This window comes from Trifolium pratense, linkage group LG1 (assembly GCF_020283565.1).
Source record: "Trifolium pratense cultivar HEN17-A07 linkage group LG1, ARS_RC_1.1, whole genome shotgun sequence".
In the NCBI taxonomy this organism is placed as follows: domain Eukaryota; kingdom Viridiplantae; phylum Streptophyta; class Magnoliopsida; order Fabales; family Fabaceae; genus Trifolium; species Trifolium pratense.
Genome location: NC_060059.1, coordinates 18,824,832 through 18,838,498, shown reverse-complemented (window position 1 = coordinate 18,838,498; position 13,667 = coordinate 18,824,832).

Genomic DNA, 13,667 nt, shown 5'->3' with positions numbered 1-13,667 from the left:
CAAATTTCTTAATAGCATAATTGAAACTCCAAATTTAAGTCTCGAATTTGTGATTTGAAAGTCTCGACATAGAAACCGTGTTAAAAAAATTGGGAGCGTGAACATCATCCACTACCCGTACATTGTGTGAGAGTGAAGTATCATAACTCAAATATTTTTTTCTTCACAAAGAATTAAATCCAACATATAATCATTTATTGTGTCGACTATGGAATTTTCAGGAGCTAATATAGCTCTATTTTGGAAATATGTTAAATCTTTCATGTTTTGTAGAAGATGCGGATATGTGCTTTCAACGATAGAAAAAAGAGGATCATTTGAATTTAGAATTAGTAAATCTGATGGAATGTCAAGTTCTAAATAATTGTCGTTGCTATCTCCAATTTCTCCATCGCCAACACCTGAGAAAACAAATCTCTTTTGTTCAATGGACTGGGCAATGGGCTTAAAGGCAAATTCAAACTAGCCCAATTAATATGAGAAAGGAAATAGGCCCAAAACAATTAAATCCTAAAGATCCATTTGGCGATATAAGGCTTTGGCGAGGTGGACGGTAACAGATAACGCCCCTAAGACAGATTAGCATATGATAATAAATATCTTCCTCCTTCCCCGCTTTGGTATTTAACTTGGGAATGAAGAAACCAACTCCCTGAAACTGCCATGGCTTGGAGATCAAGGTTTTATTCCTACTTTCACGCTGCATCACCAGAAAAAGCGCTGAGGACCGGATTTGTAGGAACCCTAGCTTGGAGAAGAAGGCTTTAATGGTCTATAAATAGTTTCACATTTTCATCTGTAAAAAGATCGAATTCTGACTTATAAAACTCCCAGGGTTGCTGGGATTGAACTGAGTGTAGTCACACCATTTAATCAATAATACAAACCCCCTTGTTTTTTTACCAGAACATTTTGGCGCCCACCGTGGGGCTGCGGTAAAATCATTTGATCCCAGCCTATCACAGCAACTAGACGAAAAATCAAACATCTTCACATGGCTGGAGAGCATGGAAACAACGATAACTCTAGCGTTAACACCTTGCAAGCCGCCGTCGTAGAAATACGGCGCTTACAAACTCAGATTGCGGCCATCGAAGTCGAAAGAACTAATGAGAAAGAGAAAGCGAAATTGATTTCGGAGGAGGAGGAGGGAGAGGGCGTCATGGACGTACAGCCTTTAGCACAACACTTATGGGATTCCCAAGTGGTGGAAACAATCAAGGTTCCTCACCTTCCTACCTTCGACGGAAAGACGGATCCAAGGGAGCACCTGATGGCAATTGGAACACAAACCGCCATAATCAATGCTCCGGAGCATCTAAAGTGCAAACTACTAGCCGGCACCTTCAAGGATGTCGCCCTACGTTGGTACATGAACCTTCCAAAGAATTCAATTGAGAGTTATGCTGACTTTCATAAAAAATTTATCCACCAGTTCGCTGGATCGAAACACGTGAAAGTCACATCAACCAGTCTTTTCTCCATCCGCCAAAACCATGGCGAGTCATTGCGTAGTTTCCTCGCCAGATTTAGCGAAGCCACCATCAAGGTCTCAAATCCAAACCAGGAGATGTTCGTGGCAGCCTTCCACAATGGGCTAAGAGCAGGACATTTCAATGAATCCTTAGCCCAAAAGCCAGCCTCGTCAATGCAAGAGGTAAACAAGAGGGCGGAGTGTTATATAAAGGGCGAAGAAAGTAACGCCGAGAAAAGACAAAGAGACGTTAAGGAGAAGGAATACGTGGGCCGTGCCACTAGAGCGCCTGAACACCCACGACCAAAACCGGGAGGCCACCAAGGAGACCCATGGCAGAGGCATCACGGTAAGCCCTACCGCCAACCGCCCAGAAGAGAATTCAGGAATCATCCCGCCAATGAAGACCTCACGCCATTAAATGCCTCAAAAGTTTACGTCTTAAACGAAATTCTGGCCACTGGTTTGGCAAGCCTCCCCCCAAGGAGAACCAGTAACATTCCCATGGGGCTTGACGATAACGCCTGGTGCGCATATCATAGGTGTAGAGGTCACTCCACAGAAAAATGCTTCCGCTTAAGAGATTTAATCGAAGAGCTGATAAAAAGCGGACACCTCCGCAAATTCATTGACGATGCCGCCCAAGGGCGGGTTGTCGTGCCAAAAGTCCCCCGACAGGAGCCACGGGACCCTCCTGGGCCAAATAGAGAGCCTCCCAAGGGGAGAATCTCCGTGAATACAATAGCGGGAGGATTCTCAGGCGGGGGTGAATCAAGCTCAGCAAGGAAAAGGTATGTACGCCGAGCCATCTCGGAAATATACCTCGTAAGACAACCCCAGCCATTAGACGTACCCGATTTGGCGTTCACTGCAAAGGATGGGCTGGAGGTAGCACCTCATGACGATGATCCTTTAGTGATACAAGTCCAAATTTTGAACTGCGATGTAAAAAGAGTACTGATAGACTCAGGGAGTTCAGCGGACATTATGTACTGGGAAGCTTTCAAGGCCATGCAATTAGCAGAAGAGCAATTGCAACCATACTCAGGAACCCTGGTTGGGTTCTCTGGCGAACAAGTGGATGTAATGGGCTATGCCTCTCTTCTTACCACATTTGGAGAAGGCAGCAACGCCAAAACTATCAAGGTGCGATATCTGGTAGTTAAAACTCCTTTTACCTCCTATAATATTATTATAGGTAGGCCCGCCTTTAACACATTGGGGGCGGCCATGTCCACTCTGTACCTAGCAATAAAATACCCCCTTGATAATGGGGGAGTAGGAACAGTAAGGGGCGATCAGATTCTCGCCAAGAAATGCTACGAGTCCAGCTTAAAGATACGGCACCGAACTTCCAGCGCAAGTGGAAAATTCGAAAGAAGACAAGCCGCAGTTCCAGGCGGCATAAACATCATAGAAAACGCAGATATGGATCCAAGGGAAGAATTTCAAGATCGAAGGGTAAGCCCTATAGAAGACCTGGAGCAGGTTCAAATCGGCGATCACCCACACCAGACAACCAGCTTGGGAACAGCGTTGCCCAGCGAGGAGAGGAAACGAATCATCAAAATCTTGAAGGATAACGCTGATCTATTCGCATGGAAACCTTCAGATATGCCAGGGATTGACGAAGGGGTGATAACACATAAACTTTCAATATCACCCAGCACAAAACCAGTCTCCCAAAGAAAAAGGAAGGTGGGAGAAGAAAGACGAGTCGCTATAGCGGAAGAAGTAGAGAAGCTAAAGGAGGCTGGATTCATCGAAGAAATCAAATACCCCTCATGGTTGGCAAATGTCGTCATGGTGAAAAAAGCCAATGGAAAGTGGAGAATGTGCGTGGACTTCACAGATTTAAACAAGGCATGTCCCAAAGATCCATATCCTCTGCCCAACATAGACAGGTTAATTGATGGCGCCTCGGGGTGCAAGATGCTGAGTTTCATGGACGCCTACTCCGGATACAATCAAATAAAGATGAACCCCTCCGACGCCTGCCATACAGCTTTTATGTCGAATACCTGCAATTATTTTTACAACGTCATGCCTTTTGGATTGAAGAATGCGGGAGCAACATACCAAAGGTTGATGGACAGGGTTTTTGCCGAGCAAATAGGGAAGAACTTAGAGGTATATATCGATGACATGGTAGTAAAAACTTCTGAGGGAAATCGCCATGATGGTGATCTGTTGGACATCATGGGATCAGTAAGAAAGTACAACATGAGACTAAACCCAGCAAAGTGTTCCTTTGGAGTACAAGCCGGGAAATTCCTAGGGTTTATGCTCACCAGCAGAGGAATAGAAGCTAACCCCGAAAAATGCCAAGCCATCATAGACATGAGAAGCCCTACATCCGTGAAAGAAGTCCAAACTTTGACAGGCAGAATAGCGGCACTATCCAGATTTCTATCATGTGCGGGCGAAAAGGGTTTCCACTTCTTCGCATCCCTTAGAAAAAATGAGAGGTTCTCCTGGACACCAGAATGTGAAGAAGCCTTCAGACAACTAAAAGAATTCCTAGCATCACCGCCCATCTTGACGCGCCCATTACCAGGTAACACCCTTTACCTGTATCTCGCAGTCTCGGATAGAGCCTTAAGTTCAGCTCTAGTTCAGGAAATAGAGGGCGAAGAAAAACCTATATATTTTGTAAGTAGAACCCTAAGGGGAGCAGAAACAAGGTATCAAAGGATAGAGAGGTTATCTCTCGCGGTAGTTGTCACAGCCAGAAAATTAAGGCAGTACTTTTAAAGCCACAAGATAGTTGTTAGAACAGATTATCCTATCAAAAACGTCCTCCGAAAGCCAGACTTAGCAGGAAGGATGGTAGCGTGGTCCGTCGAATTATCAGAATTTGACATCACTTTCTCACCAAGAGGGGCCATTAAGTCACAAAGATTAGCTGATTTTGTATTGGAAATGTCTACTCCGCCAACAACAGAGAAAACTGCGTCTTGGACACTCTCAGTTGACGGGGCCTCCAACGTACGAGGAAGTGGAGCCGGAATAGTATTGGAAGGACCAGATGGCGTTATGATAGAACAATCACTACGTTTCGCCTTCAAAGCCAGCAACAACCAGGCGGAATACGAAGCTTTGATAGCAGGAATGAAGTTAGCAAAAGATATGGAGGTAAAAGAGTTAAGGGCCATGAGTGATTCCCAACTGGTAACCAACCAAGTATCAGGGAAGTTTCAAACGAAGGAGCCGCAGTTAATCAAATACGTGGAGAAAGTGCAAAACCTAGCTAAGCATTTCGATTCGTTCGAATTAGTTTACGTTCCCCGCGAACAAAACATGAGAGCAGATCTATTGTCAAAGCTGGCGAGCACCAAAAAACCAGGAAGCCATATAACCGTTATCCAAGAGACTATAAAAACTCCCAGCATCAGCGGGGAAGAGGTGATGATGGTAATAGAAGAAGAAGACTGGAGATCGCCCATTATCCGGTACCTCCAAAAGGATGAGCTCCCGAAAGAAAGGGAAAAGGCTTTCAAATTGAAAAAAATGGCGGCATGGTATTCAATGGTAGGGGATAAGCTATACAAAAGGGGATTTGCGTCCCCCCTCCTTTTATGCGTCAATACCGAAGAAGCAAAGCGCATCATGTCCGAAGTACACGAGGGATCGTGTGGTAGCCATATCGGTTCAAGAGCATTAGCAGGAAAGATATTAAGAGCAGGATTTTATTGGCCAGATATACATGATGATACCGCCATGTATGTAAGAAACTGTGATAAATGCCAAAGACACGCCAATCTGCATCACGTTCCAGGGGAACCGTTAAAGTCGGTATTATCCCCATGGCCCTTTTTCATGTGGGGTGTAGATATCGTTGGTCCATTTCCGGTTGGCTACAAACAAGCGCGATGGATCATCGTCGCCGTTGACTATTTTACAAAATGGATTGAAGCAGAACCGGTATCCAGCATCTCAGCGGAACAGGTTAAAATCTTTTATTGGAAAAAAATCATCTGCAGATTTGGACTGCCCAAGTATATCGTATCCGACAACGGTACACAGTTCGCCAGCGAAAAGGTCGTAGAGTTCTGTCGAAGCAAAGGAATCAAAAACACCTTTATATCAGTGGAGCATCCGCAAGCTAACGGACAAGCAGAGTCAGCAAATAAGGTGATACTAAGAGCCTTAAAAAGGAGGCTAGATAGCAAAGTCGAGGCTTGGGTAGCCCACATCTCACCCATCCTCTGGTCGTATCACACCACTCCCCAATCCTCGACAGGAGAAGCGCCATTTACAATGGTCTATGGTTCAGACGCGATGATCCCGGTGGAAATAAATCCTCCTAGTTGGTGCAGAGAAACCACAACGCAGGAAGAGAACGACAGAGCTTTGGAAGAGAACCTAGACATGATCGAGGAAAGAAGAGAAAGAGCGCATTTCAGAGAATTCGCCATAAAGCAAAGGGCCGCTAGGCGTTATAATACAAGAGTCAAACAAAGGAGTTTTCAAGAAGGCGATCTAGTGTTGAAAAGACCTATGGGAAAGGATAAAGGAGGAAAGTTCGCGGCAAACTGGGAAGGCCCTTTTCGGGTGCAAGAAGCTTTCGAAGGAGGAGCATATCGTCTAGAGACCATGGAAGGAAGAACCCTCCCCAGGACGTGGAACGTAGCAAATTTAAAGTTCTACTACAGCTAGTCGCGGGGCATCACGTTACTGGTGGAAGAATAAGTAAAATCATTCTCTTCTTTTAGCAATATTTTTAATGATGTATAAGAACCATTTTCATAAATGAATAAAAAGACAATGAGACACTCTTTTCCCCTGTTTCAACTGGGGTTTTTATCGAGGCTCATTGAATTTCAAAATTCTAGTAGTTTATATCTTCTCGCATATGTCAAAATATTTGCGTCAACCTGATTAAGTTACGGGCTCTGAACCAACAAAAATGGTTATCTCAAACTTGAGCTCTGAATCTTTATTAAAGATCAACTCAGATGTGAGCGCTGAACCATAAAACAAGGTTGCAAGGCCTTGGCGTTACCTGTAAGTCTTACGAGTTGGGTACGTCAGAAAAAGAAAAATTAAACAAGGTTGCAAGGCCTTGGCGTTACCTGTAAGTCTTACGAGTTGGGTACGTCAGAAAAAGAAAAATTAAACAAGGTTGCAAGGCCTTGGCGTTACCTGTAAGTCTTACGAGTTGGGTACGTCAGAAAAAGAAAAATTAAACAAGGTTGTAAGGCCTTGGCGTTACCTGTAAGTCTTACGAGTTGGGTACGTCAGAAAAAGAAAAATTAAACAAGGTTGCAAGGCCTTGGCGTTACCTGTAAGTCTTACGAGTTGGGTACGTCAGAAAAAGAAAAATTAAACAAGGTTGCAAGGCCTTGGCGTTACCTGTAAGTCTTACGAGTTGGGTACGTCAGAAAAAGAAAAATTAAACAAGGTTGCAAGGCCTTGGCGTTACCTGTAAGTCTTACGAGTTGGGTACGTCAGAAAAAGAAAAATTAAACAAGGTTGCAAGGCCTTGGCGTTACCTGTAAGTCTTACGAGTTGGGTACGTCAGAAAAAGAAAAATTAAACAAGGTTGCAAGGCCTTGGCGTTACCTGTAAGTCTTACGAGTTGGGTACGTCAGAAAAAGAAAAATTAAACAAGGTTGCAAGGCCTTGGCGTTACCTGTAAGTCTTACGAGTTGGGTACGTCAGAAAAAGAAAAATTAAACAAGGTTGCAAGGCCTTGGCGTTACCTGTAAGTCTTACGAGTTGGGTACGTCAGAAAAAGAAAAATTAAACAAGGTTGCAAGGCCTTGGCGTTACCTGTAAGTCTTACGAGTTGGGTACGTCAGAAAAAGAAAAATTAAACAAGGTTGCAAGGCCTTGGCGTTACCTGTAAGTCTTACGAGTTGGGTACGTCAGAAAAAGAAAAATTAAACAAGGTTGCAAGGCCTTGGCGTTACCTGTAAGTCTTACGAGTTGGGTACGTCAGAAAAAGAAAAATTAAACAAGGTTGCAAGGCCTTGGCGTTACCTGTAAGTCTTACGAGTTGGGTACGTCAAAAAAAGAAAAATTAAACAAGGTTGCAAGGCCTTGGCGTTACCTGTAAGTCTTACGAGTTGGGTGCGTCAGAAAAAGATACAGCAAAGAAAGGCGAGATTATCAACATCGCCAGAAGAAGCTTACACACAACCAAAGCAAGGCGATTCATTATAACGCCAAATGACAACAGGTATAAAGTTATTTTCTATCGATTCACAATTATTATAGAATGTTGAAGATATAACTGGTGTAGGGACAAAGTTTCCAAGGTGAGAATGACAGAAGGCGTTACCTCACAACGTAATGCAAAATTCATCCGCAAAATTATGAAGAAAGAAGATCATTGCAAATAAAGGAATTAATAGGAACCCAATAAAGGGTAAATTGTTCAAGCCACGAAGCGGCATACAAATAGTTACAAAAGCCACAGAAGGGCAGAATTAAATTCATTACAAACAAAAACAAATCATTCACCGGGAGGGACATAGGGAGCGAGCTTTCCATCAATGATCTGATTCATCGCATCAGCTTCAGCTAAGCGCTTGGCGTCGAGGTCTGGAAAAAGAAGCTTGACTTGCTCGATGGCATAGGCGAAGCCTTCATCGTACTGGTTGGCAGCATACAGTTGAAGCTCCTTTACATCAGTCTCCAACCTTTCCTTCTCTTCGCCCAATGTCCCCACAGAAAACACCGCTGCATCTTTCTCTTTAGAGAGCTTAGAAATTTTCTCATCTTGAGCAACAGCATTCTCTTTGAGCTTGGTCTCGGAGGCGGCATAACTTTCCTTAACCTTCGCCAGCTTGTCCTCATACTCCTTTTTCAGCCTCTCCGCCTCACCCTCCTGACTCTCCTTCAGCTTCCTGATATCCTCCTCCAGCTTAGTCTTGGTCTCGGAATATTTCTTCTCAATATCAGCAAGATGGTCATCAACGGTCTTCACCTTCCGCTTCGCCTCTTGGACCTCCTGCTCTTGCCGATTCGTCAGCAAATAGTTGAGAAGAGTACCTTTAACCTCATACTCCAGAGCTTTTCTCCTCAAGTCTTCAGTGGGAGTGTTAGTAAAGCGAGTCATATCGCCAACCATAGTCACCCCCCTCTCAATGAACTCAAAAGGATCAAAGGAGCTCCAGGAAAGGGTGGCAGCGGCATCAGCATCTTGAGGAGAAGGTTGAGTAGAACTGGAAGCTGCGCCTTTGCCTTTGTCAGCGCCCCCGGCCTTTTGGCTGGTCTTCTCAGTTTTTTGCTTTTTGGAAGGAGGAACGACACCCTCGGTTCCCACCACTTTGGCAGCCACCTTCCCTGGAATCTCGACAGGGATTCGCCCATCGTGTTTTCTCTTGCTTCGCCCCTCCTTAGCTCCAGCCTCTTCCACTTGTAGCTGCTTCAGTGGGTCAGTCACGGCAGCAGCAGGGTTGGCTTTTTGTTGGCGAGCTTTAGCCAAGAACGCCAGCCTTTCTTCATTTGAAATGGTCCTCATTCTTTCTGAAAGGATAAAAAGAGTCAAAGAAATACAAGTTAGCAGCAAGGCGAGATCAACATTAAACAAAAAAAAAAGGAGAGAAGAAACAAAAAATATACATATATGACAAGTTCATCACTTACGTAAATACTCTGTCAAAGCTTCACTATTACCCTCACACCTAAGAATATCGGCAGTGTCCATAAGAGCATAAGAATCGAGGAAGTTGACAACGTCTTGCTCAAAATCACTCAAGGTCTCGAAGATGGTTCCCTTGATAAGCCTAGGGTTGTCGGTCCAGTAGAACGGGAATAAAGGATCTCCTACTTCATCATACATTAGGTCTGGGAGTTGATCACCACTGCGAACCCTAAAGAAGGAATCCTTGAAACCTTTGAAGTTGGAGGCATATAGACTCAGGAGGCGGTGATTGGGTTGACTACTAAGGGAAACCATAGTCTGAGGTTTTAGGTTCTTTATATGGTAAAAAGAGAAGAAGACGCCAATCGAGGGTGTCAGTTCAAAACCTAGACACATCACCTCGAAGGCTTTTACAAAAGCCCAGCTATTAGGATGGAGTTGAGTAGGGGCGACGTTAAGAACCCTTAACATCTCCGCCTCGAAAGAAGTAAGAGGGAGCCAAAGATTTAAAGGTTGAATCACGCCAGTGTAAAGGTAAAAATAATCCGGCGGGGTGTCGTTCTTGAAAAATACAAATTCATCTTCTCTGACAGGCTCAGTGATAATAGACTCTTCATGTTTGGGGTCTGTGAGTTTGACGGCTTTTCTAAAGCTCCTCACCATCTCCACACTAGTGTATTTTGAAGAAACTTCCATGGTGACGGGAGTATAGCCAGCAACCACCAGATCTCGGCAAGGGTTCTTCCGCTTTCCTGTGAAAGAGGAAGGGGAAATTATGACACAATCGCTATCACTACTGCTACTACTATCGCTATCACTATCACCACTGCTTCCAACATCAAAACCCCACAACTCCGAATAAAATCCCCGGCTATTGAGAACGCCGTTTGCCCTAGTATAGTGGGCGCGAACTTGTCGCGCCCACTCAAGATAACCAGGAGAAGAGGCCGAAATTCTCCCCTCATTCTCATCTAACTCCCTCAGGATAACCATTCTCTAAAAACCTAAGAATTAGGGTTTTTTTTTTTCTTTGAACAGAACTAAATCAACGAAAAGAGGAAAGGTACGAAATTAAATACCTTACGGGTAAACACTTCAAAACAAGGAGAAACAGACGTCTTGAAACGGAGACGGTTGAGAAGCTCTATCAGAAGGATGAAGAAGAAGGAAACTGGGTTGCGGTAGGATAGAAGTTGCGAAAGAAGTAGAGGAAAAGAAAAGAGTAAAACCCCTATTTATAAACTTTAGTCTTAACGTTTGGATTTGAAGTTGTAAGGTTCGAACGAGTAGTGTCATGTGAGTCGTCGGATCGCGTACGTGTCAAAGCGCGCATCCCAAGAGTAAATCATAGAAGATTTATCGTCAGATATTTAATTACAACGCCTATAGGCGAGATGACTAACTATAACGCCTTTAAAGGAAAGGCCACGCCAGGATAAATTGTCTCGCCGAAAAAAGTTTGATTCGCCCTTGGGGCGCGGCAAAGATATCCAAAACAACGCCCAACGAGAAGAAGCCAAAAAGTCAAGAAAAAGCAAAGCATAAAAGTAAAGCATTCTACTCAAAGCAAGAAAGGAAATCTTTATTATTAGCAGAAGATAAAAAGTACAACGAGGGGAAACCAAGGCTACAAGGAAAAATCCTAAAATCCTATCAATCAGACTCCGAATCCTTCTGCGCAGGCTCAGCAAAAGTCAACTTGGACTCGGCAGTAGCGCGGGAGCCTTCTTCCTCACTTGACGAAGAAGCACGAAGCTCAGGAGGGATATAGGTCTCCAAGAACGAAGCATAATCCCTGTCGGTGCTACCAGAATCAGAAGTATCCGAAGAAAGGACAATAACCTCCACCTCCTTGACCTCTTTCGATCGACGGGAGCGAGTGGAGTTAGAGGTTGAAACCTCAACTCTTTTCTTCCTCCGCTGAGGCGGAGTGCTTTTGGCAACAGGTTTTTTTCGCGTTGTTATTTTCCATCATAAAGATTCGAAGCGAGTTGATGAAAGCACGGGTGATGACAGGTGATATTTATAGTCAAATTTTAAAGCCTTAAACTCCGTTATTAACGACAGTAATTAATGCTGGGACGGTCGCAACCACCATGCTTTGACTGCCTTGAAAAAGAGTCACATTTATGTTCCCAAGGAGTCAAAAATTTGACCCACCAAAGCCATGGAAGGCAACAAGGGAAGGCGATGCTAAGGGAAAGAAAGGAATAACATACAAGAAAGAAAAATTGCACGGAATTCAAAAGTTCATTAAGGGATACAACGGAATTCAAAGGTTCATTAAGGGAATACAACGGAAACAAACACACAAAAGAAAATACTGAAAAATTCCAAAGTACATAAGCAAACTACGAGCATCAAAAAACAAGATATAAATGGAACAAGCAGAGACTTCATGGTATAGTAGAACTTCCTAATCCATCAGCATCAGCAACGGCGATACGATGCATCTCCTCCAATGCACGTCTCACCCTCTTCGCCTTCACCATGTTCTCCTCAATAGGCTTCAAATCCTCTTTCAACTCGCCCTGTTTGTCCAGAAGATCCACCAAAGAATGGCGCCGAGTAATTAACTTAGCAACATCATCCCTAATCTCGCCTTGAAGAGCCCTCTTCCTCTTCACCAGCGGCTTCATCTCCTTATTCAGCATCGCCAGACGATCATCCACTCTTCGCTCCTCATTGAAGCATATCCCCAAGATTTCCTCCTGCACACCCATAGTCTCCTTCGTAATTTCTATCTGGCTATCAACAGCTTCAGTAACTTCGGCATGGCATTCCTTCACATTTTCCACAGCGATCACAAAGGATGCACTATCCTTCAGTTCCTTCTCCAAACGTGACACACTATCGAGAAAGTGTTTCTCCTCCTTGGTCAACCTCTAGCAATAATCGTTCAGTTCTTTGACGAACTCTGAGAACTCACCAAAATCATCCATCAAGTCCTCCGTGCTTAGGATCAACATACGCCGGAGCCGCTTAATGACGGGGGAAGCCGGGGATTGACCACATTCGAAGGAAGGATTTTTGGGAGACATAACTTTGAAAGGAAAGCTTAGAATTTTGCAGGCAAGAAGGGATGAATTGATTATTTCATCGAATTCCCATTTTTATAGATGAAGAATCTCGTCGTGGCAGCAGCAAATGGGGAAACGGTTGATGAGAGTTGCTCACGAACGTAGGAACGTGCGCCAGAGAGTGGGAGAGAAACGTGGTATATCACGCGCCAAGAATTATGGAGGGAAATTTGAATTATACTTAAGCATTTCATTCCTACGGATCTCATGCTTGGGGGGCTGTGGACTGGGCAATGGGCTTAAAGGCAAATTCAAACTAGCCCAATTAATATGAGAAAGGAAATAGGCCCAAAACAATTAAATCCTAAAGATCCATTTGGCGATATAAGGCTTTGGCGAGGTGGACGGTAACAGATAACGCCCCTAAGACGGATTTGCATATGATAATAAATATCTTCCTCCTTCCCCGCTTTGGTATTTAACTTGGGAATGAAGAAACCAACTCCCTGAAACTGCCATGGCTTGGAGATCAAGGTTTTATTCCTACTTTCACGCTGCATCACCAGAAAAAGCGCTGAGGACCGGATTTGTAGGAACCCTAGCTTGGAGAAGAAGGCTTTAATGGTCTATAAATAGTTTCACATTTTCATCTGTAAAAAGATCGAATTCTGACTTATAAAACTCCCAGGGTTGCTGGGATTGAACTGAGTGTAGTCACACCATTTAATCAATAATACAAACCCCCTTGTTTTTTTACCAGAACATTCAACATCTGTACTCGAAGCACCACTGAGAAGTCTCATGTATTTTACTCAATGTTAAAACTTCACAAATAATATAAGAGATTCGGTCGTTTAAATTTATTGAAAAACAGGGTTAACATATTAGGATTCCTAACTTTTATCACGATTGAAGCACGTGATCTAGTGGTTGAAAGACTTTATTGTATGCAAGTGACCCATGTTCGATTCCCATTGTAGAAAAATTTGTATGTTTTTTAATATAAAACTACAATAAAAAGAGAGCAAAAATGAGAGGGGAAAAAAAAAGGTTTAAGGTTAGCTTATGTTAGCAAGCTTATAATATATGAGATGAGATATGAGATATGAGATATTATAACAGATGTATGTTTCTTCGTAAAATAAAACACAAAGAAAATGTATGATTTGATGATTTTCTAGATTTATAATTGTCGGTTTTTAATTGTATAAACTTTGCAGTGAAAATTAATGGTACTTAATTGTTTTATGAAATATTTTCTATTTGATTGATGATAATTGATTCCTCAATACAGATGTAAAATAATTCCGCAAAAAATTTAATTGATTCACGTTAGTTAGATTTAACACGTTGTAGACATAATTTTAATCACAATTGATCTACTTGCCATAATGGTTGAAATGTTGTATTGTAATAAAGGGTTACGGGTTCAACTCCTAATCAAGACAAAGTTGTATATTTTTTTAATAAAAAGTTAATATGTAACAATAAAAAATACTTGGATAAAATTCATACTACCAAAATTATGTTATATTACGAAATATTTTCTTATAAACTACATTGAAAGTTTTATTCGTAT